The following is a 23,169-nucleotide window of genomic DNA, read 5'->3' on the forward strand; positions in this document are numbered from 1 at the left end:
TGCGGCCAGTGAAATGGGTCCTTTGCCAGGAGTTTGCAAGATCTCCATTCTCCTCTTTTCGCTTCTTCTCACTTGTCTGTTGTAGTTGAAGTCACTTCCTCTCTTTTCTCCAGCCGTTTCTCGTTCCCTCCCCTCTGTTGCCAACTCTTACATCTCGAATTTCGTTTTGCTACGTCGACGACCGAGAGACGCAGGACAAACAACTTTTTCGCGTTCGCCTGTAAGGATGAGTAATGGTGTTTCTACATTCGGGTGGATATTTGGTCGTGGTTGGCTTGGCACACCATGTCACGAAATATGAGACGATTTTTTACTTTTTTTTTCGTTGGCGGAAACTTTCTCAATGGGACGAGTGGAATTTTTAATTTTGGGGGTTGATCAATTTTTTTCGGTTGCAGGACATGGAGAGAAATTTTGGATAAAAATTAGACTTCCAGAGAATAAAATGGGGGATGACGATGAATTTTATGGGGAAAATACTACTCCCAATTCTCAGTTTCCGACAAATTTGAAGCTAAAAAGTGGATGAAGGTCTCTTCGCCTCACGTTTCACCCTCTGAAGGGCTAATTTCGATTCCGTGGCGGAGATCCTGCGAAGATCTGCGAAACTCACTAATAATTAATGTGAAAAACTGCAAATCTCTCTAACATTTTCGTAAAAGTTACTGCACTGGAAGGGTAAACTTTCCTATGCAGCCATCAATAAATTTCCGATAACACGTCTTTTTTATATAATAATTTATTAGTTATAAATCAATAAATTGAAATAAATTAATTGTAATTACGTGATTGGGGGATCGCCATGTGTCGCCATTTTGTAGTTCTGTATGCGCGCGCCACCGCGCACTTATAATGGCGCACGAACCCACAAGGACATCCCCCACTCTAGGTCACAACGATCACGGGGCAATTAGAAAGGTCTTAAAAATTCAAGTAAAAATTCTTCTCGTCTCAAAATTCGGGTACCTTTGCATGCGGCACGTCCTCGAGTCGTAATTAATCGGATTTCTAACCTCTTCATGTGAAATTTTTTGTTTCAGGTGAGTCGCAGGCTGCTCCAACTGTTTTTGTAATGCCAAATAGGTGTCGATGTGCTGCTATCTCAAATCCGTCGATAGTAAAAAAAAAGAAAATTATAAAAACCATAATCGGTTGCGGCTTTTTGGATGCTGCATCCGGTGAGTGACTGAACCCCCCGGAGTCTCCCGTAGTGAAAAAAAACCTGACACAAAACACATCACTTTAATAATTGAGAGAGATACAATCCTAGGAATGCTGAATAACTCATGCGATCAATTCGATCCACACGACTTTTCACAACTGCAATGATCAACAGTAGCATCGCTAGTTCTCACTAATCCTAGAACTACATTTTACTTTAGTAAAAGTTGAAAAAAAATATATAAAAATTCTTTCACGTTCATGTTTAGTGCATCGGCATCCGTAGAGATTTCTTTGTAATTTTAGTCGTGATTTTTATTAGGCCTTTGCCTGATTAACGGGACCGTGCAACGAATGAAAATGAAAAATAATCGCCCGGGTGGAGATATACGATGTGAAATTAATGATTAAAATTCAAAAAATAAAAAAAAAATAAATTTGCCAATCGCGTCGTAACGAATATACGTAATTATGATAATAATGTGAATCGTGGGTCATTCTCACACGAAACTCAGATACGTAAAGAAAAAGTCTACGAGTAATTCGTAAGTAAATTTAGAATTTAGAAACATTGTTTAGGAAATGGAAGTGATGTTGAGAGAATAAATAATCGCATGTCGCGACTATGCCCCGGTGAATAAATATATTTATATAATATACAGATCGGTGTACAAAGTCATGAAAATGTTCATTTTTTTTTTCTTGATTAATTGTAATTATTCGTTTGATATTGAAGAAAATGTTCACATGTTTAGCGTATCCGTTAGTGAGCGACAATACGATGACTGCTGTTATTATATTTTTGTTATGTATATTTCTTTTTTTATTATTTCACGCGAGACGCGGCGGGGACACGCTTTTACCAACCGCCATCCTCATATTTCACATTTTCGTGAGAACTTGTCAGGGGGTAATTTCATCCCCAAATTGATGCATTGTAATTCCGGTGGAGATTGATGAAAGCGTGTCTTGCAATAAAGTTGGTAAATATTATATGAATATGTATATTTATGCATATACATCGAAGTTCAAATTTTTTGTTATGATTATGTTGTAAACGATATTATCACGTATTGGCTCAACAAATATTGATTAATGTGAATAACGGGTGCGCGATGTGTCCGAAATTGCGGAGAAAAAAATCTTCTTTTGGGGGAAAAATTTTTTGATTCCATTTGTGAGTGATTCAAGGTCAAATTGTTCATGGATTTTCACTTTACGAAGATGAAAATTGTATTCAAACTGTTTTTGAAGCTTCCAAGGGTTAAAAGGGTTATAATTTGAAGGGTAATACTTTTTATATTCATCAGAATCGTCAAAATGTTGAAATTTTGCTCTTAGTTTCTCACGTACAAGAATACTAAGATGAAAAAAATTGTAAAAAAAACAATTCAACCTTGATTCACATTTTTTTTTATTACAAGTCGTCTCGTTCCTCGAATCCATCAATTTTTCTCAACCATTTAGAACCTTTTAATCTCCGTGACAGCCTATCTTTTTCATGAAATCTATATATTTAAAAAAATTGTGAAAATATATATAAAATGATTTAAGAAATCAGATGAAAAATAATTGAACTCGTCCTCGATTGAAGTATGACGTAACAAATGAAAATCACAATGTACGTACCTACTTAGTACCTATACGCCTGTTTGAATGAGTGAGAACGAGAAGAAATGCGTGGTGATACTCTTGCAGTAATTTTACTCTAGTTAATGATTGTATACGAGTAGCTAAGAGACATCCGCCGCGGAAGGCGTCTAGATGGCTTCAGATGGTGAGGATAAAGAGCTAACGATGACGATATGGCTCGAAAAAATCATAAATAGCCACCAGAAATTGATTTTCACTCCATTTTTTCATTTATCAAAAATTCACAGCGATAAAAAAAATAATCATACATCAAAAAATGGTTTACAAATTCGCTCCTTACTTTTGAGGTTAGCTAAATCATTGATAAGTTGGAAAACCTGCGTTATCGATTGCCAATAATGCAGAGAAAGTTCTAAAGTTATTGATGCAACTTCAAAATTATTTTTGTTGTTATCGCCTCTTGAACAGTCTCAAATTTCGAATAGTGTTTTTTGATGGATCAGGGAATTCATTGGGAGACAAATTCAGTGGTTTTTAATTTTCTTGGCACGCCCTTAAAAGAATGCATATAAAATAAAGAAAAAGAAACCAGTGAAACGTAGTTAAAAAGTTTAAAAAATACAGTATTTCTAAGAGGACTGTAATTTTAATAATTATTTATTTTGCGGATCTCCGAGTTTAAAAAAAATGAGCCCTCTAATCGCTCCACTTGTACTATACGTAATTAGGTTACTTAGGTTCACTCTGAAGTGAGCAATAAACTACGATTTAATGGTAGTTGTGCGTTTTTTGTGTGAACGTTGAAAGAAAAAGGGAAATCATTGGTCTTATTTCTTTCATTTTGTAATATATCGATTATTTACCGAAAAGAAAAACAAATGATCCTGATGTATGTATCCAAAAGCGAACAGGACTGCATCTGCCTAATAAATAAAGCATTGTCTAATAGAAAATATGAAGGATCTTGAAATGAGGACAGGGCAGTTGCTGTTCTGATCGCCATTGTATTGTTACGCTGATTATATACAATTGCTAAAAAAAAAATGAGAAAAAAAAGAAAATAAATATGACTTGAATTCGAAAAAAAAAGTCTCGTCTCTCGACTGCTTCATTGCTCACGGCCCTGGTCGACAGAGCTTCTACCCTTACAAAACCTCAAAATTTTGATGATGTATTTCACAGCTCCTCGAATACATCGTCTTCCCGGAAGTTAGCCGGTATCTACTAATTCCATTAATTAATATGAAACAATTTTGAGCAAAATACGGCTTAGAACACGAACGTTAAAAAAGAGGGACAACGAATGAGAGACAAATTCATGTAGTTCCGATAAGGATGAGAAAACAAGAAAAAAAATTATCAAGAAATAGTATATTTTGTAACGAGTGGAAAAAAATTATTTTTGGCGAGTGATATAATCTCCCGACCCTCAACTAAATACACTCATTATCTCTCGGTGGTGGCACCACTTTCGCCGAGAAAAACATGTTTGATTTATGGATTTCCCGTTTGAAATGAACCTTGAAAAAAAAATTTCCGTCTCTAAATTATTTATTAATTTATAAATTTTCTAAATGTATAAAATCCTGCGTATCTCATTCACAGAATTATTATATCAACCAAGAAAAGCCTTCAATCGCCCAGGTTTTTTAATACCCATTCAGCCACTAGGAGTCGCATTCATTTACAGCGCCGCCAATCATCGGAAAACCGAAGGAACATAAAAAAATCACCTGTGCTAATCTGATCTTTTCCTACTCATCAATCAAAAATATAAACAAAAGATGAGGATCCGAAGAAAAAACTCAAAGGAAACCCGCTAACAAACAATAACCACCGAAGACAATAAAATCATTCCACAATCTCCTCTCTTATAACTTCAAATATTCAGTATTTCATCCCCCACCTCCCCCCTAAAATCAGACGCTACCGCCTGGAAATTCCCAACGATCCCATATGTACTCGATTTGACACTGATTTTTCCGCGCTTTAAATCCCCCAACAACCGCCAGCATCAATTTTTCAGACGACTGTACCGCGCTCCCTTAACGGCGCTTAAAAGTCACATGAAAACGGACAGTCCCACCCCCAACCACCGGCAAAAGTACTGGAACCACAATAACGACCAGAGTCCAGCCCCAAAGTTGATCCGGGGTCGAGGCTATCCACCGATAAGTCTTCCGCACGTTATTAATATGTTATTGCGGAAAGACGCCCTCATGAAAGTCGACAAGGAGAGGAAAAATATGTTTTTTTTTCGAAAAAAAAATATGGCACAACCCCGCGGCGAATAGATACACATTTGTGCGTGGATTGTATGTGTACCGGCCACTAAAACGTGTGAGGGATACAGCAAATGCTATTTCACTGGGTGGATGCTGGTGGTTGGGTAAAATTCAGCAGACGCCATTTGTATTAATGAAGTCGCCGACAATGCTACACGCTAGATGAATTATGTACCTGCGATCGAGTCGAAACCAAAACGTCGGATATAAAGCCACCCCCTACCCCATTCCACTCTCCCAGTACATGAAACTCAATTTTTCTCGTAGGTGTAACGAAAAGTCGGTAAAGTAGGTCGCCTCCGGGGGCCGCTGTCGGGGGGATAAAGTTGGGATTTTTTATGCGATTAAAAAAAAACGGCAAGTTCATGTTTATGAATGCGAGCGGAAAAGTTGGCCCAACTGCGGCTTAAATTTACGGAAATACGGAGAATTAATATCTAATTTCAAAAGTTTTTTTTTTTGTTTGACGACGGAGTTATTATCTGGACGATATAGCGTGCATCCGTCATGGCGGGGATAACACGAGCGGTTTACTTTGGATTACATCGGGAGTAATTTATAACGAGACGGGAGGAACACCTGTTCTTGGGTGAAAGAAAATTGGGGCGAGGGGTTGGGGGGGCGGAACTTGGCGGGAGAGAATGGAAAATGGCGTGTCTCGCGGACATTGGGGTAATTGAATATGGGATAATTTTAAAACTCATTCGTGCGCGTGTACAGTCACCGATGGGGAAATTAAATGCAGGGGTTTGACCCTTGTGACCTTCGCTGTAGGTCAAAAGACAGCTTTCGGTGAGGGAATGATTTTTCTTCAATGTTTGAACCTTGTGACCTCGTGACCTTCAAAGTACGGAATGCAGCGTTTGGAAGGCATATATCTGGCTTTTCTTGATATGATTATCAACTTGTTTTGATAAACGATGTTGATAATGTTCCTGAGTTAGTGAAAAACAGTCCAAGTGGTATTTCTACGCAGTTTAGGAGATAATGAATAATGAAATGCGGACTTCTAACACGCGAGGTATGTGGCACGTGGGCAATAAATAATTCATAACAAATAATTTGTGATGGCTTGATTAATACGATGAATTTTTTGGATAATTTTGGAAGTCATAGTTGTTGTCATATTCACCTCTGAAAAATTTATGGTGAAGAATTAGCGGCAGCGGGAGCGGTGAAATACCACCGACAACTGCTCCAAATTTACGGCACCTGGGGTTCAAATTGGCTACGGTGATAGGTGAAAAAAAATCAGAGCAACCTTGAAGGTCATCACAGGTTCCTTCACGCATTCAAATGCACTTTTTACCTTTCCCCAGCGTGAAACCAAAAAATATTGACTCGGAGGTAGAGCGGATCGCCGCGGTTTCCGCAAACACTGGAGTCCACGATCTACCGTTAGGTCAGCATTTGTCTCGTGGATATTGAGATTCGGGAGGGTGCAGGGCTCAAGGTTTTCACGCAAAAAGCGCCGAGGCATTTTCTCAGGATGGCCTATCTTTATTGGACGGCATCCGAAATTCTTGGCTACGAGTCGAGGTCAACGTGTACATGGATCTTATTAGCTTTTCTTTTTAGTGCTCTGGTTTTCTTTTATTGGGGGATATGCATTAGGCGAGGTGGATTTTTGAGAGAAAGAAGAAAGGACCTCCCTGGCCTTGGCCAGTCTCGGTGGGAATAATCCACGGGGGATGGTAATAGATCAGCTGCGAGATTTGTTCCCGAGTTTTTTTTAGCTGAATGGAGTCCAACTCCGGCATAAATTAACGGAGATTCTTTAGAAAAATTGGCTGATTTTTTCGTATCGAATCTCGGATATTTTTTCCAGGAAATGTTATTCGAAAATCAAAGATATCGGTAAATACCCCAGTCGACATTTCTGCCCCTCACTAGGCCTCAATACTTTCGTTTAGTCATCGGTCACACCTCAGACTCAATTTGGAACTCAAATACGAGGATTCAATTAGACCTTGATATTAGCTTTCATGTACTCCTGAAAAATATTCTGCCCCTTCATGACCTCCTACACGGTATGGTCTCCAAGTTTTCGATAGTGGTATGGGACTCACATCTACAATAAACGTAAATTACAATAAAATCGTATTATAAATGACAAAACAGAATAAATTAACGAGTCAAAAAATCAACTGAAGCTCATTTCAACGAAATGATTATTTCATCTTGCCCCGTCGCTCCATTATGGCACACTCTTCCTTACAATAGTCGCGATTTCTGAGACTAAATTGACGACCAGCTGGATAATAAAGTTTGAAACCTATGAGGTCTCTCTGAATGTCAATCGATTGTCTCCCTCAGACCTCTAGCACGATAAAAAGGGCATAACTACTATTTCTAAATAATTTGAGGCTCAAAAATTAATGCATTTCTTTGATACTCAGACCTCTCAACAGCCTCATAGGCTCTCATTGGACCTTAGTTTGAGATCCAATCGAAGACAAGATGTCGACCGGGGTAAACTCACGTGTCCCTACCATCCCTGCCATAATCTCCTTTGGATTCACCGCAACCCCCCAAAAAAATTATCGAGACAGTGTAGTCTACCCCGCACTCACCTTCATTATTTTTAAATTAATGAAGCATTGTATTACGCGACGAAGGGACGAAAGGAATATTAGTGGAGGGGTGCGAAGGGGAGGGAGGTAGAATATGAGGAAGGCTCATCTAGACTGCATCCACCCTCTGCGTGGTTCGTTTCCGTGTTGTTACATAATATACGTTGCGGCGCGGTTACGTGGATGACGGATGAGGTGCTGCGTTGCCTAATAACCTCCACTATATCCCACCCTCATCCCCTCCGTCGAGGGTAGCCCTCAATTCTGCATTCGCGTGGCGTATGTTTGTGCACAGGAGTGACGAAGATGGAGAAAGCGGTGGTTGAGAGGCCCCAGTTCGCACGTACACGCGAACGATCGCCTTTTCTGAGGGTGGAGAGGGTGGAGAGGGCTCGGTGAAAAAGAACACATTTGGTGCAATGAGGAATGGTGGGAGTAATTACATGAGGGTGAAGTAGGTGAGGAGGTTTGGGGGAAAACTAAGAGAAAGGGGATCGATGTTATTGGGTTTATTCACTGTGATATGACCATTTTCAGTTTGAGGAAGTGGGTGAAATTTGGGGAGAAAGGGAGGAGAAATTTTAATCTTTTGATGTGCTGATCCAGTATACGAAGATGGATATTGCAATGTTAGTTCAATAATAGTATTAAAAAAATAGTCAACTGCAAACAGAAACGATTAGAGAAATATAAAGATGAATAATTTTCATTTAATGATTGATTGATTGATTTTTTTCGCCGCTATCTGGGAGAGATGGGGGGTCGTGTGAGAAAAATACTACTTTAATCAAGCATAGCTAATTAATCGAGTGTATCATCATTGTGCGGTCCACCTCATTGAATTTAGTACACGAAACAATTAATTGGGAATAATTAACGCAACAAAAAAATTTCTTTGAATTTTTTTTTATTGAGATGAACGATCAAACTTAATCTACTCTGTTCACCTGTCACCGACTATTCACGACTTGAAAATCAATATTTCACAGGGAATAACAGTGATGTTATTGACGAGATTTGCCAGTATTTCTTGTTGAATTTATGATTGTTGAAATGAAGATAGATCGAAACTAGACGTGAATAAAATAAAGAGATTTACAGATATCACAAATGCTCCATTACTACTCGGAGGATTCGTTTGAGTCTGTGATTAATTTATCCCGTCACTGAACCGAATTTTCATGATAAAATACAAAGTGGGGAATGGACAAGTGTCAGATAAGATTAACAATGCTCCTTTCCGCTTTATTCCATTCCCAGAAGAATATGTCTGCCAAAAAAAAAATTCAACTCCTTGGATCTCAATGTCTATTACATGACCCTCAACCTTCGCGAGAATATAGAAATGTATTCTGATACGCGTATTTATCTTAAAAAGCTCGGGCAAGATGGAAGATTGCCATTTATTGCTGTGGAATATGTGAATTTCGTGGACTAGGTGTTTCCATAGAAATCCACGAGTACCCAGCGTGATTCATGATGACATCGTTTCCGCTCTCAACTTCGATAAGAGCCAAGATTTCTTTTTTATTTCACATAAAAAATGGAGGAAGGGTGGAAATTACCCGGTGAATGTATTGTTGATCGATTACCAAGAGGCGAAAAGGAGAACATTTTTTTATAACAATTTGATTATGCTACTCGGAGAAAAATATTTAATAAAAATTACGTATCTTCTACGGTATCTTCTAAAATTTTTCGAGCGAAAATTTAATCAACTAAAAATTTACGAAACTGTTACGCAAGTTATCCGGAGCAATCCGTAGTTTTTATTAAATATTTCTCTTTATATATATTATCGATACTAATTATAGTTGATACAATAATTGACTCACCAATTAATTAAAAATTTTAGTATTAAAATGTAAACATAAAAAAAATCGTTGTGGTGGTTAATCTTCAATGATTATATGTTATTTAATTGATAAATGTCATCCTAATCAAAGAAAATTTCTTTATAAATTCAATACACTTGAATTCACTATATATATATCAAATATAATTAATTCAATTTTTTTTCGTGAGAGAACGGGATTTCATCAGATGTATTCATCAAATTATCATTTTGAGATGACAAAATTCTTTGTTAACATTTTCATGAAATCATCACGTGATAAAAAATTCTCAAAATTCCTTCGAAATTCCCTCCATAATCATCAAACGTAAAATTTTTTCCAGAACTTCCTCATTTCAGCAATAGAGAAATTATATTCATAATTAAGTTCTCGAGTTGTGGTAACGGACACTCTGCGGCTAATATAATCCTTAATAATTCTAATAACTTTCCGCGAATCGGGCGAATGCAGAGCCCGCGGTGGGAGTGAGAGCTCAGAGGGTGAGGCTATAACACTTCCTGGAGCATTGCCCGATGTCTCTCCGTTGCGTAGAGCGTCGGAACAGAAATCGCGGAGAACAGAGGGAAAGAGCCAGATAGACGGGTAAGAGGAAAAAGATGGGTTGAAGTGAGGAGCTGCTGGGGTTGGGGGGAGGAATAGAGGGAAGACCAATTAGAGGAGCGGTGATTTATCTGTGGGCAACGGGTGTGCGGATTGTAAGGGGTAGCTTCGGCTACTGCACTCTCTCACTTTGTTTCAAACTGTCCTTCTTCTTTGTCTTGTTTCACACCCTCAATGGTATTACGCGGAGTTGAATTACCCGCAGAAGTGTCCCGAGGAAACAGATGACGTGCGGAGGGATTAGACGAGAGAGTGAATCGAATATTTCACTGCGGATTTGTCAGCGAAAATCAGTCATTCGTAAATTGAAGTGAAATTAAAAAATTGAACAATGGAATTCATCAAAATTCCGATGGATGAGAATTATTCATAAAGGAACGCGCGGAGCTTTTCATATTCAATGGAACTGCATAGCGTGCGACGTTGCCAGTCTATCGGTAAACGGGCCTCCGTGGTATGGGGTGAATGTGGCAATGCTGGCGCCTAATTCAGACGCGTGACCACTGTCCGCGGAAATGAATGAAAAGATTTTCTCGAATTATCGAACTATAAGGCATGTGATCCAGCAAATGAATTGTTGTTCAATTAAAAATAATATATTTCGATAAAGCTGTAAAGAAGGGGTAACGAGTGTAAAGTTGGCGACCCGAGTTGAAGCCGAGGACTGTCAGTCATTGAAGTTGAGAGATCCGTTGCACGCGGACCAAATTTATTTAGTGATTAAAATTTTTCTAAACTGAATATATTTGTTCGGCGAACGAAAGGGTAATTTTTATTTAAATAATCTCTCCGTGTAGCTCACGCAGTAATTTTCATTTCAGTCACACTCGTTCGGACGAGGTAATTTAATTTAAAATAATTTATCAATTACAAAATTGTGGAGTCGAAAAATTGATTATCTGAATGCTATAGACGATTTCCAATGGATGAACGGAAGTTCGTTCAGGTGAATGGAAGTCCGGGCCGTGCAGCGTTGCCGGATGATCGATAAACGGTTTTGGATGAGGTAGAATGAATTCAGCAACGTTGGCGGATGAAAAATGCAAGCAGTTCAGTCCTGCGGAGACTATTTCACAATGTTGCGTACATCATGTAAACGAAGTTTGCGAGGAATTGCTCGAAGTGTGCAAATTGTTGAACTTTTGAGACAAGAGGAAGAGGATCATGAGGATCAAAGAGAGTCTAATAACAATAAAAAAATATTAATCTTTAAAATTGCGATTTAATTAGCATCGTGAGTGTGGCAAATTATTATTCTAATAAAAACCATGACAAATGGTCACTAAACCGAAAATGGCCACCTTCCATCTACTGACCAAAGCCCTTGACACTGAAGAAATCCGATCCAAGAGCCGTATGGGGAATACATCAGTTATCTTCAAACACATAACAAAAAAAACATGGGGATCGAAGAACTTTGATCGCGAAACAAAGATCGCAATAATTGTAACGACCTGGGGTACGGCTCCCCAGGGTGAGCTATACCCACTAGCTCCATAATAAGCCGGAGTTCTAAAAAGGAGTGCCGAGTTAATTTGTAATCGTTTATTCGCGGTTGAGCGCGGTGGGTGCGTCTGCCATTGAGTGGTTTTGCCATTCACAGATGATCGTGGGACAGGGGGTGGGACGAGAAACAAAGCAAGTGGCGAAAAAAGGGAGGATGTACGGGGTGACTAGTACGAGCAGTTCAGCGGCTGACTGAGAGGGAGGGGGGAGGGGGGTTGGATAGTTATGGAGATTCCGCGAGGGGTGCGTATGTGGTGAGCGACTGATAGGAGTTTAATAATTCGTCCCACGTGGGTTTAGGAAATATGAGATGTGAATGAGTCAATGAAGATATTTTTTAAAAATTGGGCGGTCTGGGGGGCCGAAATCAGTGATGTCACAAATGAGAAAGAAACGCGAAGAGAAAACGCGAAAAAATCCCCACAAAAATTACTAGAAATGTTTAGAACATTTACTCATTTGTTTATTGACATATTTATTTGGTGAGCATTAGTTTTTTTTACAACTGACGGATGGAGATTTTTTTATGAAAGGTTATTAATTGAAAAAGTTGAAACTGGAGATGAAAAAGTTGGAATTAAAGATTTTTAATGAAAAATTATAAAATGAAAAATTTTAATTTTTATAAAAAAATTTATTTCAGTGCACTTTACACCTGAATTGTTGATTAATTATCATTTGTGGTAGAGCTAGTCAATTGGGGACTATTAGAGCATATCAATAGTCTTAAAATAACTGATTTATTAAGGAAAACTTGAATGATAAAAATCCCATTTGAACGAGGGAGACTAAGGGGTTGGCCGGCGCCGACAACCCTCTTGTGCTTGGCTTGCAAACAGACTTCCGTCTTCCAAACCCGACTATTCAGACATCACTGTGGGGCTTTTTCGCCATGTAAGGGCCCCACCAACAGCAACAACACCGAAAGAAGAATCAGGGAAAAAATATAGAGACGTCCATTGAAGTCGCGCGTATAGTCCTCAAGACGACGCTAACGGGTACTCTTTTCCTTCGCCATGGGCATCTCTCGCGCGTACCAACGGCAGCTACGATGGCGTTCATAATATATTTCCGAGCCTTATCTGCCGCTCGATGTTTACTGCCCGATAGACTCCGCAGATAGTTGCAAGGGGTGGCACAAAACGGGAACTCAGCATCAGCCCTCCGCCTTTTTTCCCATCCTCCATTCGCGGTGTGCAGACAGGCATTTCAATTGATATTTTTTCTTTACATTAATTTTTAGTTTCAGTTTTATTTGTTTCGGTATCAATCAATACCAGAAATAGTTTTTGTGAGGTAATTTAACTCTAACAAATTGTTTCCACTAATTCTCTCATTAAATTTTAAAATTTTGGTGACTGATTATTTTTTAAGATCAAGTGAAAAACTGAAAACAATTCGATAATTTATCGAACTCTTGAACAATTTAAAAATTGAAAAGTCCAAAAAGTTTTTAATTTTACTAATTTCTTAATGATGAAAAATAGAAGAATAAAATTGCTCCAGTTTTACATAAATTTAGAATCGAATGGAGCGATAATTTTCAATGCGATGAATATTTATTGTGTCATAATTTTATTAACAAAAAAAAACGAATATAAAATTCCTGAAAAATAATCATTCCTGACAAATTCAACAAGTTCAGCGTAATTTATTTTTAAATCCAAAAAATTACAACGGAATCTAAATATATCATGACTTTAGTTGAAATAATAAAATGCGATGTTGACGTGTGCAATTTTTACAACAAAAAACATGAAATAACGGACGACTTCACTAGTTGTCTCGTAAATTTTCATTGATTTTTTCCCCGTGATGACGTCAGCGCTCGGGGAAATGTCGTCCGAGACCTCGTTTATCATGTACCCCGATGAGTTCTCTCGAGACATGAATCTGAAATGAAGGGGTCAGAGACAAGGTCAGCATAAGTTGTTTATTTCGTTTCTAGGAAGTATGCGGTGATTTAGGAGCACCTACCGGGCGTAATGGTGAGATTTTGTCTTACGATGACGTTTTTTTCAGATAAAACGAACGATTGGGATCTACACGTTTTTAGCGGGTAGTGGATTCGGCGATGAAATTCATGAGAAAACAGATATGCGAAGAAACCAGGAAAAATTAAATTTTATTGGTGAAAGAGAGACGTTTTCAACTAACATCGTAACTGACATTTCGTACCAAAATTATTTCCTTAAGGCGTTTTAATAGGTTGCAAAAATACCGAAGTGTTACGACTGATGGATCCATCTGATACTCAATTACTCTAATTACTACTTAATGTACTGTATTCAAGTTTTTTATTGTAGGATCCGGACTGTCGAATATTACGGATTTTATGAGATTCTAGAGTCGTTGCGACTGAAGCTGCATCTGTAATTAAAACTTTATTCACAAAGGAAAGTTTCATTGTTGTCGAGCCCGGATTTAATTCCTACATCCGAAAAATTTTAATTGTCAATCATTTCACTGTGCACTCCTCCATTTCTTGAACATTAAATTTTGTTCCGATTCATTTCCATCTGCTTTAATTATCCAAAAAAACATCAAGAGATGACGGAAGAATTATGGAAAAAACGTAACCTTTCAGATGATCTTCACTCCCCTTTACAAAACATTCTTAAAAAGTTCTTCCAAAAATATTCTTAACCAAAAATTGTTCCCCTACGATTCCCAAAAGATTTGCTTTCAATCCCCAGGAGGATCTTCCCCCGATCTTCCGATGATTCTTCTGAAGATGTCCTCAAGATCTTCAGCAGGCAAAAAAACTCAACACGTTTCGAACTACAAAATTTTTTCCTCGGAATTTTCGGTCCATTGTGACCCCACCCCAGGGTCAGTTGGAGGGAGTCTAGTGACAGCTGCTCGGTCGGCAATGGAAGGAGAGGGGGGCGAACACGAATTGGGACGAGGAGAGGTGAATCGAGTGCGTTACAAAACCAACCCTTCCTCCCTTCACGGACAGTGGAATAGAAAAATGGCTGTGTGACTGTGGTACGTTTGAATTCGAAGGGAAAAAGTTATCTCTCCCCCCACCAACCCCCACTGGATCCACCAGTATCTCTGTATATCGTAAATTTTTCTACACTTTCCGGCTATTTGTCGGAGTTTGAATAAATTCTACCGAGTGTATTCGATTCCTCGAGTTTACCCCCATTGGATAGAATTTTCATGAGCCGCAACGGCAATCGAATTGAGAAGAGCTTCGCAGATTTTACTATTATTACTATTTTTTTTAAAGATCAGTTTTCTTTCTTCTGAGTTTGGTTAGTCTTCCTTCATGTGGCTTTTTCAGTCAATGGTGGAACCCGGGGGAGGGGGTCGACCCAAATCTGGAAGACGCGGAGAAGTTACCTCGTCGATCAACGGACCGGAAGGAAGGAAGGAAATTCCGGTACGAGGACAGGAGCTGCTCTGTCTCCTACCGGCCCCTGTGTATCTTTGATATACCTAGCTCTTCTGACTTTTTATCCCTGAGACTCTTTTAGTTTTGAGTAAGAAGTTTTCGAGGGAGCTTTATTATTCTTGGTAAAGTAACTTTGTACTTATTTCGGTGACTTTACAAGCGCCTTTGAGGTCTGATGCTTCTTTTATATTAATTTTTGCTTCTGAATGGAAGCTGAGCGATCGTTCAAGTTTTAGTTTTTCATTTTTGGGTTGAACTACATCAACGTATCATAATAAAAAAAATCAAGAAGGAATGTTTGGGGGATTCTTTTGAACGGAATACTCCCGATCCATTTAGATATGTTAAGGGTTATTTTTTGTTGACGAGTTTTTAATTTTATGAATATTTTTATTGAGAGTGCATGGTATGTGTGAACAATAATTAACCGTCTGTCTATAGCTCTGTTTAGTCCATGTCAGTATTTCACAGTTTTTATCAGAACAGCGTTGGAATGTTTAGAATAAGTTTAATAAACAAAAACAGAAAAGGAAAAGAAAGGAATGAGAGGACAAGGGCCTTATATTGAATGGGTCCAGAGTGTTCAACTAAAGGTTAGTTCCTCTGGAGACATCATAGGAGAAAGATATACCTTCCGCGTGCGATAATAAATAATTAAAGTTTATAGTCAAATCGTTCGATATTATTTAGTAAATCCCTGTCCATAATTCAACAATTTTAAAACAAACTGGGAGTTGGCGCTGAACAAGATAAGGATGAAATCGTAATGATCGAATTTTACATGTCATTTGGAATATGAGTGGACTCGTTATGTTGGAATTGGCAGGAAGAGGATAAAAAGGGGGTTAAAGAAATGAATGAGGTGGAGTCAAGTGAGCCGATTGCCTGTTCGCTATATAAAGTGAATCCAACAGGTATCGAGTAACAATAAAACGTGCTCCAGCCGCGAGATTAGCGTCCGTGCGAGGGTCTACCACTCTTTTTCTCCGAATGCGTTAGTGGTAGAATGTACCAGTGAAGAAACTTGAATAATGCGTCAGAAATTTTTAGGAGCTATTTTTCCATTTAGTCCATAAAAAATCCTAAACACTATTTTTTCGAGTTACTGCATTTAAATTTCATACACTGACTCTTTAAATATTTTTTCACACCATATTTATCTCATGAGAATTACTTGAGAAATTCAAAATTGAAATTATTCGGAAGTGGCATCGCCCATAGGCGGATAGGGCTGATTTAGTACGTGTTATCCTTCCAGAATATATTTTTATTAATAAATCACAAAGACAGGAGGGAGAAAGCTATCGTAATCGATAAATTCCTCAAGTAGAATTAGGTTTTTGCGCTCCGCGTGCGCAAAACTCCGCTTCTCACACGTTCTGCCAAATAATCCTGTTCGGGATGACGACACTCGCCTTCGGCGCATCCTAGAGCCCGCCCACAAGTCCAAAAACACTTTCCCACAATCGTATCGAAATATATCGCAAGAAGAGCCTCCTTATTTTCCCCCGGAAATAGTTCATAACTCCGTAAAAACTCACCCTTCCACGAAGTCACCTCCAGTCGTTCTATCTCTCTGATTCAAATAATCCCCACTGAATCACAAATATAAAATACAGTCAAAAAGTCCTAGAGATCCTAGACATCCCATTGTGTTCCCCATTCGTGGATATGACCCCATAAGTTAACCCCTTGTTTATCCCCTTTTTCATAAATTAGCGAAGAAATACTTGAAGAAAACATTTTATCCAGTGTCCAACGAGCACCGGAAGAAGGAGAGAAAAAAAAAATTGAGCTTCTTATCGCAGGCGCCATCCGTTTGTTTTCGTGCGCCATTGACTGTTCGGGGATGAACGAGAGCAACATCCCCCTAACCCTCCTCCCCTTTAGCACATGTAGGATGTGTTTACTCGAGATGACCATTCCCGGCAGGAAGTCTGTCGGTAAATGCTGTTTCCCTATCCCTGCCCCCACCCACCCCCTCCCCCTCATCCCCCTATTTATTTATATTCTTCTTCCCCTGTTCATTTTTGTAAATCTGTAGATGTCGCCCCCAGCTGATCGGTGAGAGAAGCGCTGACAGACCCTCAGCTGTGAGTACGTGCACACCCTCTTGGGCTTCTGATGGCCGATATTACCGAGGGGGGATTGGAAATAAATCTATGCCTCATCCATCTAAATTTTATCCCTGGAGAAAACGGGGCTAAACCACGCACGTTCGCCTTCCCCCTTGTCCTCGCTGGATTTTTCCACACGGACTCCGGGGAACTTTCGGATTCCATTTCTCGATAGATCGTTGGGCCAATAGAGGCACCTTATCCGGTTGGCTTTGTGCTATGAAGGATCACGAGACTCGCGACCGCGCAGCACTTTCCATGGCCTCGTCGTATTTTACATTTATTATCATATTGGCTGAGAACAATCGTAAATCAACGATTTTCCAACGGTTCTTGTCGTATTGGTGACGTAAGGCTAATGCATGCTGTGGATGGATGGGAATTAATATTGGGGTGGAATTTTTGGGAGTGAAATGTTACTTGAAATTGAAGGTTTGGGGCAGCTTCGTGCAGATAAAATTTGGGCAGGTTCTCGGGTCGACATTTGTGCGCCGCACTAGGTCTCAATACTCTCGTTTAGTCTTCATTCAGGTATCAGAGTTGATTTGAAAATCCAATATGAGGATTGAATGAGTTTTTAACCGGTTAGAACCTCGATTTTAGCCTTCGTGTAGCCCTGAAAAATATTCCGCTGTCGTCATGACCTCCTACATGGTTTGGTCTCCAAGTCTTTGATAGTGGTATGGGACTCACATCTACGATAAACGTAAATTATAACAAATTTTATTGTAAATGACAAAACAGAATAAATTGACGAGACAATAAATCAACTGAAGTTCATTTCAACGAAATGTGAAGAAGATGTTTTTGTTTCCGCTTGAACTGTGTCAAGTAGTCACTTTTCATTGTTTCATCTTGCCCCGTCGCTCCATTTTCGGACACTCTTCCCTACAATAGTCGCGATTTGTGAGACTAAATTAACGACCAGCCGGATAATCGATTGCTTCGCTTACACCTCTAAAATGATAAAAGGAAAAAACAACTATTTGCAGGTCTTTTTGAGCCTCAAAAACTAATGAATTTCTTTGATGCCCAAATCTCATAATAGCCTCATCAGCCTCTCATTGGAACTCAGTTTGAGGTCCAATTGAAGACCAATATATCGACATGGACTTTTCTCTTCGATGAATTCCCAAAGAGAATTTTTCTTCACAAATTTTCCCAATTTTTGTTCTCTTTACTTCGGACGTCTGTGAAGTTCGCTTCAACGAAAGTTGTAACAATATTATAGTATAATATTGCATTTTATTATTTTCCAATTAATATTGAGGACATAAATAAACATTTCAATGATCATGTGCACATATTGCATACAATACATGCACTCACGCACACCCAATAGACGGCATATGATTGAGACAGCCAAAGGTTGTTAGCAAGGGGTGCGAGAAGATGGCGGGATTGAGATCGGCCGACAGAGGGGTAGGGTAAAGGGGTAGAACAGAAAGAAGAAGCGAGCGAGAGAGGACGTGCAGGATCTTGGTGGGGGTGTGCATTGCGGATTTATTCCCGCTAACACATTCATCATGGTGGATTTAGCTGAACCCGTAACGCATGGCTCTGGATATATATCTGCACCGATCCCTTCCGCCCCCACCCCCCAGCCCCTTTCACCCTCCCACTTGCTACCGAAGGTTCCCTCACTTCTGGACTGATTCGCCACGGCCATATCTCCTTTGGACCAAAATTTCTTTCAATGATATTTGCTTTCACCGCTCCACAACAATCACATCAATTCTCATTTTACAAAATCACAGGAATTTTCAATTATTTCCCGAATTTTCCTGACTCTCCATTATTTTCATTACCAAAATATTTCAAGTGAACTAAAGTTGAAGATAATTTTTTTTCGTTTCGATTCTTAGAAACGAAAAATATTGGAATATTGCATTGTTTAATGACACGATTTCCGGATATTTTTGCAGAATTTAAATAGATTATGTTTTTCATCCCAATTTCAACCAATCAAATGATGGCATTTCCCGCCACGTGGTACAAGTAGAAGGGTTTTATTTCGGATATTTCCCTATTTGTTGCTACGCAATGAAAATATCCGATAAACAATTTGTTTGAGTTTCAAACCCCAAAACTGTCATTAGAAAAAATCAAGTTCAAAGACTTTACCTTGGCATAAGCTGATTTGGAGGAGAATTCTTGGACATTATTGATCAAAAAATAAAAAAAAATGTTCCTAATAGTACGGTGAAGACAAAAGCCACAATTTGGAAACAATTCTCGGCATTTTTTGCAGACAGAAAATCTACGCTGGAAACCACAACAACGAGTGAAAAACCATACCATATTTAATTGCTTGAAATTGGAATGAAAGAAATAATCCAGCCAAATACCCCTCGACTTTCAAAAATTCATCGGATATTTTTGAAGGTTTTGGGGTATTACTACTGAAAAAATTTCACAGTTTAATAGAAAAAATTGAACAATAAATTGTAAACACTATCACCCATTATAGGATTCATCTCTTACCCATAATCACAGATGAATTTAATTTTCCAACGAGGAGAACCTGCGATCCATTGCATCCCCACGTACCGAAACACATTGGTACCGATGTATGGGAGACCCCTGGTGTCCGTGATAGGAATATTCGACGATGTTTCCAGAGGCAGAGAGGCCTGAAACACAGGAGGATAATCCTCATGGATTATTGCAGTATCACGTGGCTCCATACGCGGATCTATCGAAACAACCCCTTTACTTCAGGGTCAGATGATGGGGGCGGGAGAGGAAGGGGGGGCTGGTATGTAGGTGGAGTACTTGGTGCGGAGAACGTGGGGAAAGGGATGGTGGATACCGGTCGAGCCGGCCTGCCGCGATACCCTAATTCCTAAATCTGTCGCCATAAGTCCTCGTTACGATAAATATCCTCATGGGCACCTAGTGTGCGAGAGCCGATGGTTGTGTGTCTGGTTCTATCTCCCGCAGAGCCTTCGAAAGTCTAGAGAACTATATTCCTGGGGTACATAGTATCGGTTGGGATTAATAATCTTAGTCAAGGATATGTGAGAAGTTTTTTTATTTCTTTTGATTGTGCCGAAGCGATTAAGGTTGAGTTGAAATGTTGGTTGACATTTAATTATGGGTGAGAAAAAAATTGATGATTTGTGGGACATTTTTATTGGCACTATCGGCAAAAATTATTTCTCAATTATCGAAACTCAGAAGTTCTAAAAGAAATCTGTCTTTTCTAGAGGAGACAAATTCGTTGAGTCGATCATTAACATAAAATTTTGTAAAGATATTTCATATAAAAAAATATGGAAGTTATCTGGCCACTGATTGTTGATTGCGATTGATCAGCTCAGATGATTCAGATCATACGATCACATGATTATTATTCTTGGAGTAAAGCACATTTTTCTTGCAAATAATTTTTTAGGGAAAAACATCGAAACGGAAAGGGCTCAGAAGTTTGAAAAGCGAATAAAACTTCAGTAAAAAAAATTATTTTATAACGTGTTATTGTATAATGACTTCTCATGGGTGTTAATGATTTCAAAATTGAAATTGAAGTGTAATTAGCTCTCATTGCCCACGTGACCCCTTTTCCAATGACGTGTTTGTCCCTTTTGGCTATAGCTACGGAACAAAAATCGACTGGGGTTGGAAATACGATGAAAACCCTGAGGAGGGAGGACACAGAGTGGAAGAATTCATAATTTCACGCGGGCTTATTGCCGTCAGTGTTATTTATCCCTCTTGGGCTCATTTCACATTCGGAACTCGCACCGAGGGACGCAAAACGTGTGTTTCGGCGCTCCTCCTCGAGAGAATATTCGTACATCGTTGCAATATTTGCGGACTTCGAATTTTTATTTCGTTTGGGTTTTCTTATTCTTCTGTGATCATGATTTCTGGAAGGGTGAGCGATGGAATTCGCTGGGAGAAATGTGGGTTATATGAGTAAAGATTGTGCTGATATGAGCACTTATTAATGACCTTCCAATCGCTCTCAGTATGCGGGACTAACACAAATTCTAATTTATGGTGAACTGGGCTGAAGTTTGAAGTAATTTCCAATCATAGACATCATTGATATAAGTGAATCGATAAACATTCTGAATGTCAACTCAAAATCAGTTTGGATAGGCAAATGGTTGTTTCGTGTGGATCAAGAATTTATGCTGTTGCGAAATTTGGAATTCAAAAGTAGGAAAAAATTATGGATTCGTTCCAATCAATTTTGATGTGTCGGAAATTACTTGGGAATGCAGTTGAAGAACTCCGCTGAAGAATTTGCAATCTTTTAGACCTTGACAGTGGAAAAAATCAATAATATCTATTGATTTCAATGCAAAGCGATGTACAGAAGTGTTTACATATACGCGATTCTACCACATCAGTATAACTGTCCGTTTTGCGGTCGGCTCTGTTTGCATGAGATTACAGATTAGAATTCAATTTGAAATATTGATGTCAACAACGTCTGTAGTTAACGTATAGACATTCCTAATGTGATTGGACAAAGCTTCCGCGAATAGTCCGATCAAGATGAATGCAATCGTCTGGGATCACTCTAATCTCAACATTTTTCTGAGAAATGTCATCAACTTCGTTCGGCGATGTATTCCACTCTTACCGATTGAAAGTATTTTAAAAAAGTAAATGAAAGGTTCAAAGTGAAGCATCAGAGTTCAAGTGGTGCTCGAGGTAGTGGTGAGTGAACCAACCCTTGTGAGTCCAGATGAATCCTTATTCTATACTCCTCTTGGTGATCCTCTTCCGACTGAGAATCAGCTGGGGACAACCCATCATTAATGATCATTCACTCATAAACAACGACTTGGTTCATTGTACTGTACAATTGATTGTTGAATTGTACGGTGGTGTGGGTATTGTTATAATGTACGGTACCTCGAAGACCGTGATTATTACTCGAATCCTACACGATCTCCTCGAATCTGATCCACCGATTCCTGTGATCCGTGCGGATACTATTGACATGGATCGTGTATTCTTTGAGAAAATCTGGTTGACAGCTGTTGATGATACAAAACAATTGGAATCCACAATGCGTGTGCTTCGTGACGTTCATCATCAGAAAATCATTGTTTGTTTGACATTCGCTAGTAGAGATCCATTGGATGAACTGCGACAGACTGCCACTGCTGCTGAGATCAAAACTATCACAAGGAATGTCATGTTTGTAGCAACGAATGTTAAAACCCTCGAAGTTTGGATCATAGGAGTGGCAGGATATAGTAAAGAGAATTGTGGGAAACTCAAATTAATTCAAGTGAGTGCAGGCAAATTCTTATTGATTCAATGTATTCTGAATTTCTCATATCTGGGGGAACATTGGTCCTTCATCATGAGCAGCTCTGTTCCCCTAATGTTCTCGATATTCATTTCCTTCAAATATCATCATCGGTAATATGCTCTTTCAGGTGGGAGTCTACCGACAGGGCAGGCTTGAAAAATACATTCCAACTTTCGCTCCCAAAGTCAATGATCTGGCCGGTTGCCAGTTATCAGTGTTAATAGCTCCACTGTTGGAACCATACGTCAGTACTCCTGGTGTTGACAATCCTGGTGGTCTTGCCGGAGAACTGGTTAATAGCTTATCACTCATGATGAATTTTACACCAAAATATGTTTGGACATCATCCACTACCGCCATATTGAATCATACAGTTGAAAGTGATTTGAATCTCTTGTTGGATATGGAACCTCTGGCTTTCCAGTCACCGATAGCACTTTCTTTTTCCATTGGGATGGTTCATATAGGTTTCTTCATGCAAGACGTACAAGATGAGAATTCAGTGAATTTACCTTTCTTAGCACCATTCGAAAGAACAGTGTGGTTAACAATAGCAGCTCTATCATGTACATTACTAGGGACATCCTTTCTTCTACATCATAACGATCCCGTCCACTTCCTTATCAAAATATTCGGGAGTTTGTTAGGAGTTGGGGTCGGTCAGTTCCCTACAAGCAAATGGATGAAAATTTTTTTGTGGTTCTGGTTACTGCCATCTTTTTATCTCACTCAGTATTATCTCGCTCATCTTACTAAAGAGTTTACTGTACCCGCGGAGGGAAAAAGAATCAACACTT

At 39.1% G+C, this 23,169-nt stretch overlaps 1 protein-coding gene across 2 annotated transcripts in view; it reads left to right on the plus strand.

Annotated features, from left to right (window-relative positions):
• The window catches only part of LOC135172635 (homeotic protein ultrabithorax), a 145,952-nt gene extending 140,373 nt beyond the window's left edge, over window positions 1–5,579 (plus strand). Inside the window, exon 3 of one of the 2 annotated variants that reach the window (XM_064138832.1) lies at window positions 1,041–5,579. The gene's annotated coding sequence lies outside the window, so the exon portion shown is untranslated. The remainder of the gene's footprint in view (window positions 1–1,040) is intronic. The other variant, XM_064138830.1, reaches the window with a different exon arrangement.
• Window positions 5,580–23,169: the final 17,590 nt, after the last annotated feature.

This window comes from Diachasmimorpha longicaudata, chromosome 2 (genome assembly GCF_034640455.1).
Source record: "Diachasmimorpha longicaudata isolate KC_UGA_2023 chromosome 2, iyDiaLong2, whole genome shotgun sequence".
In the NCBI taxonomy this organism is placed as follows: domain Eukaryota; kingdom Metazoa; phylum Arthropoda; class Insecta; order Hymenoptera; family Braconidae; genus Diachasmimorpha; species Diachasmimorpha longicaudata.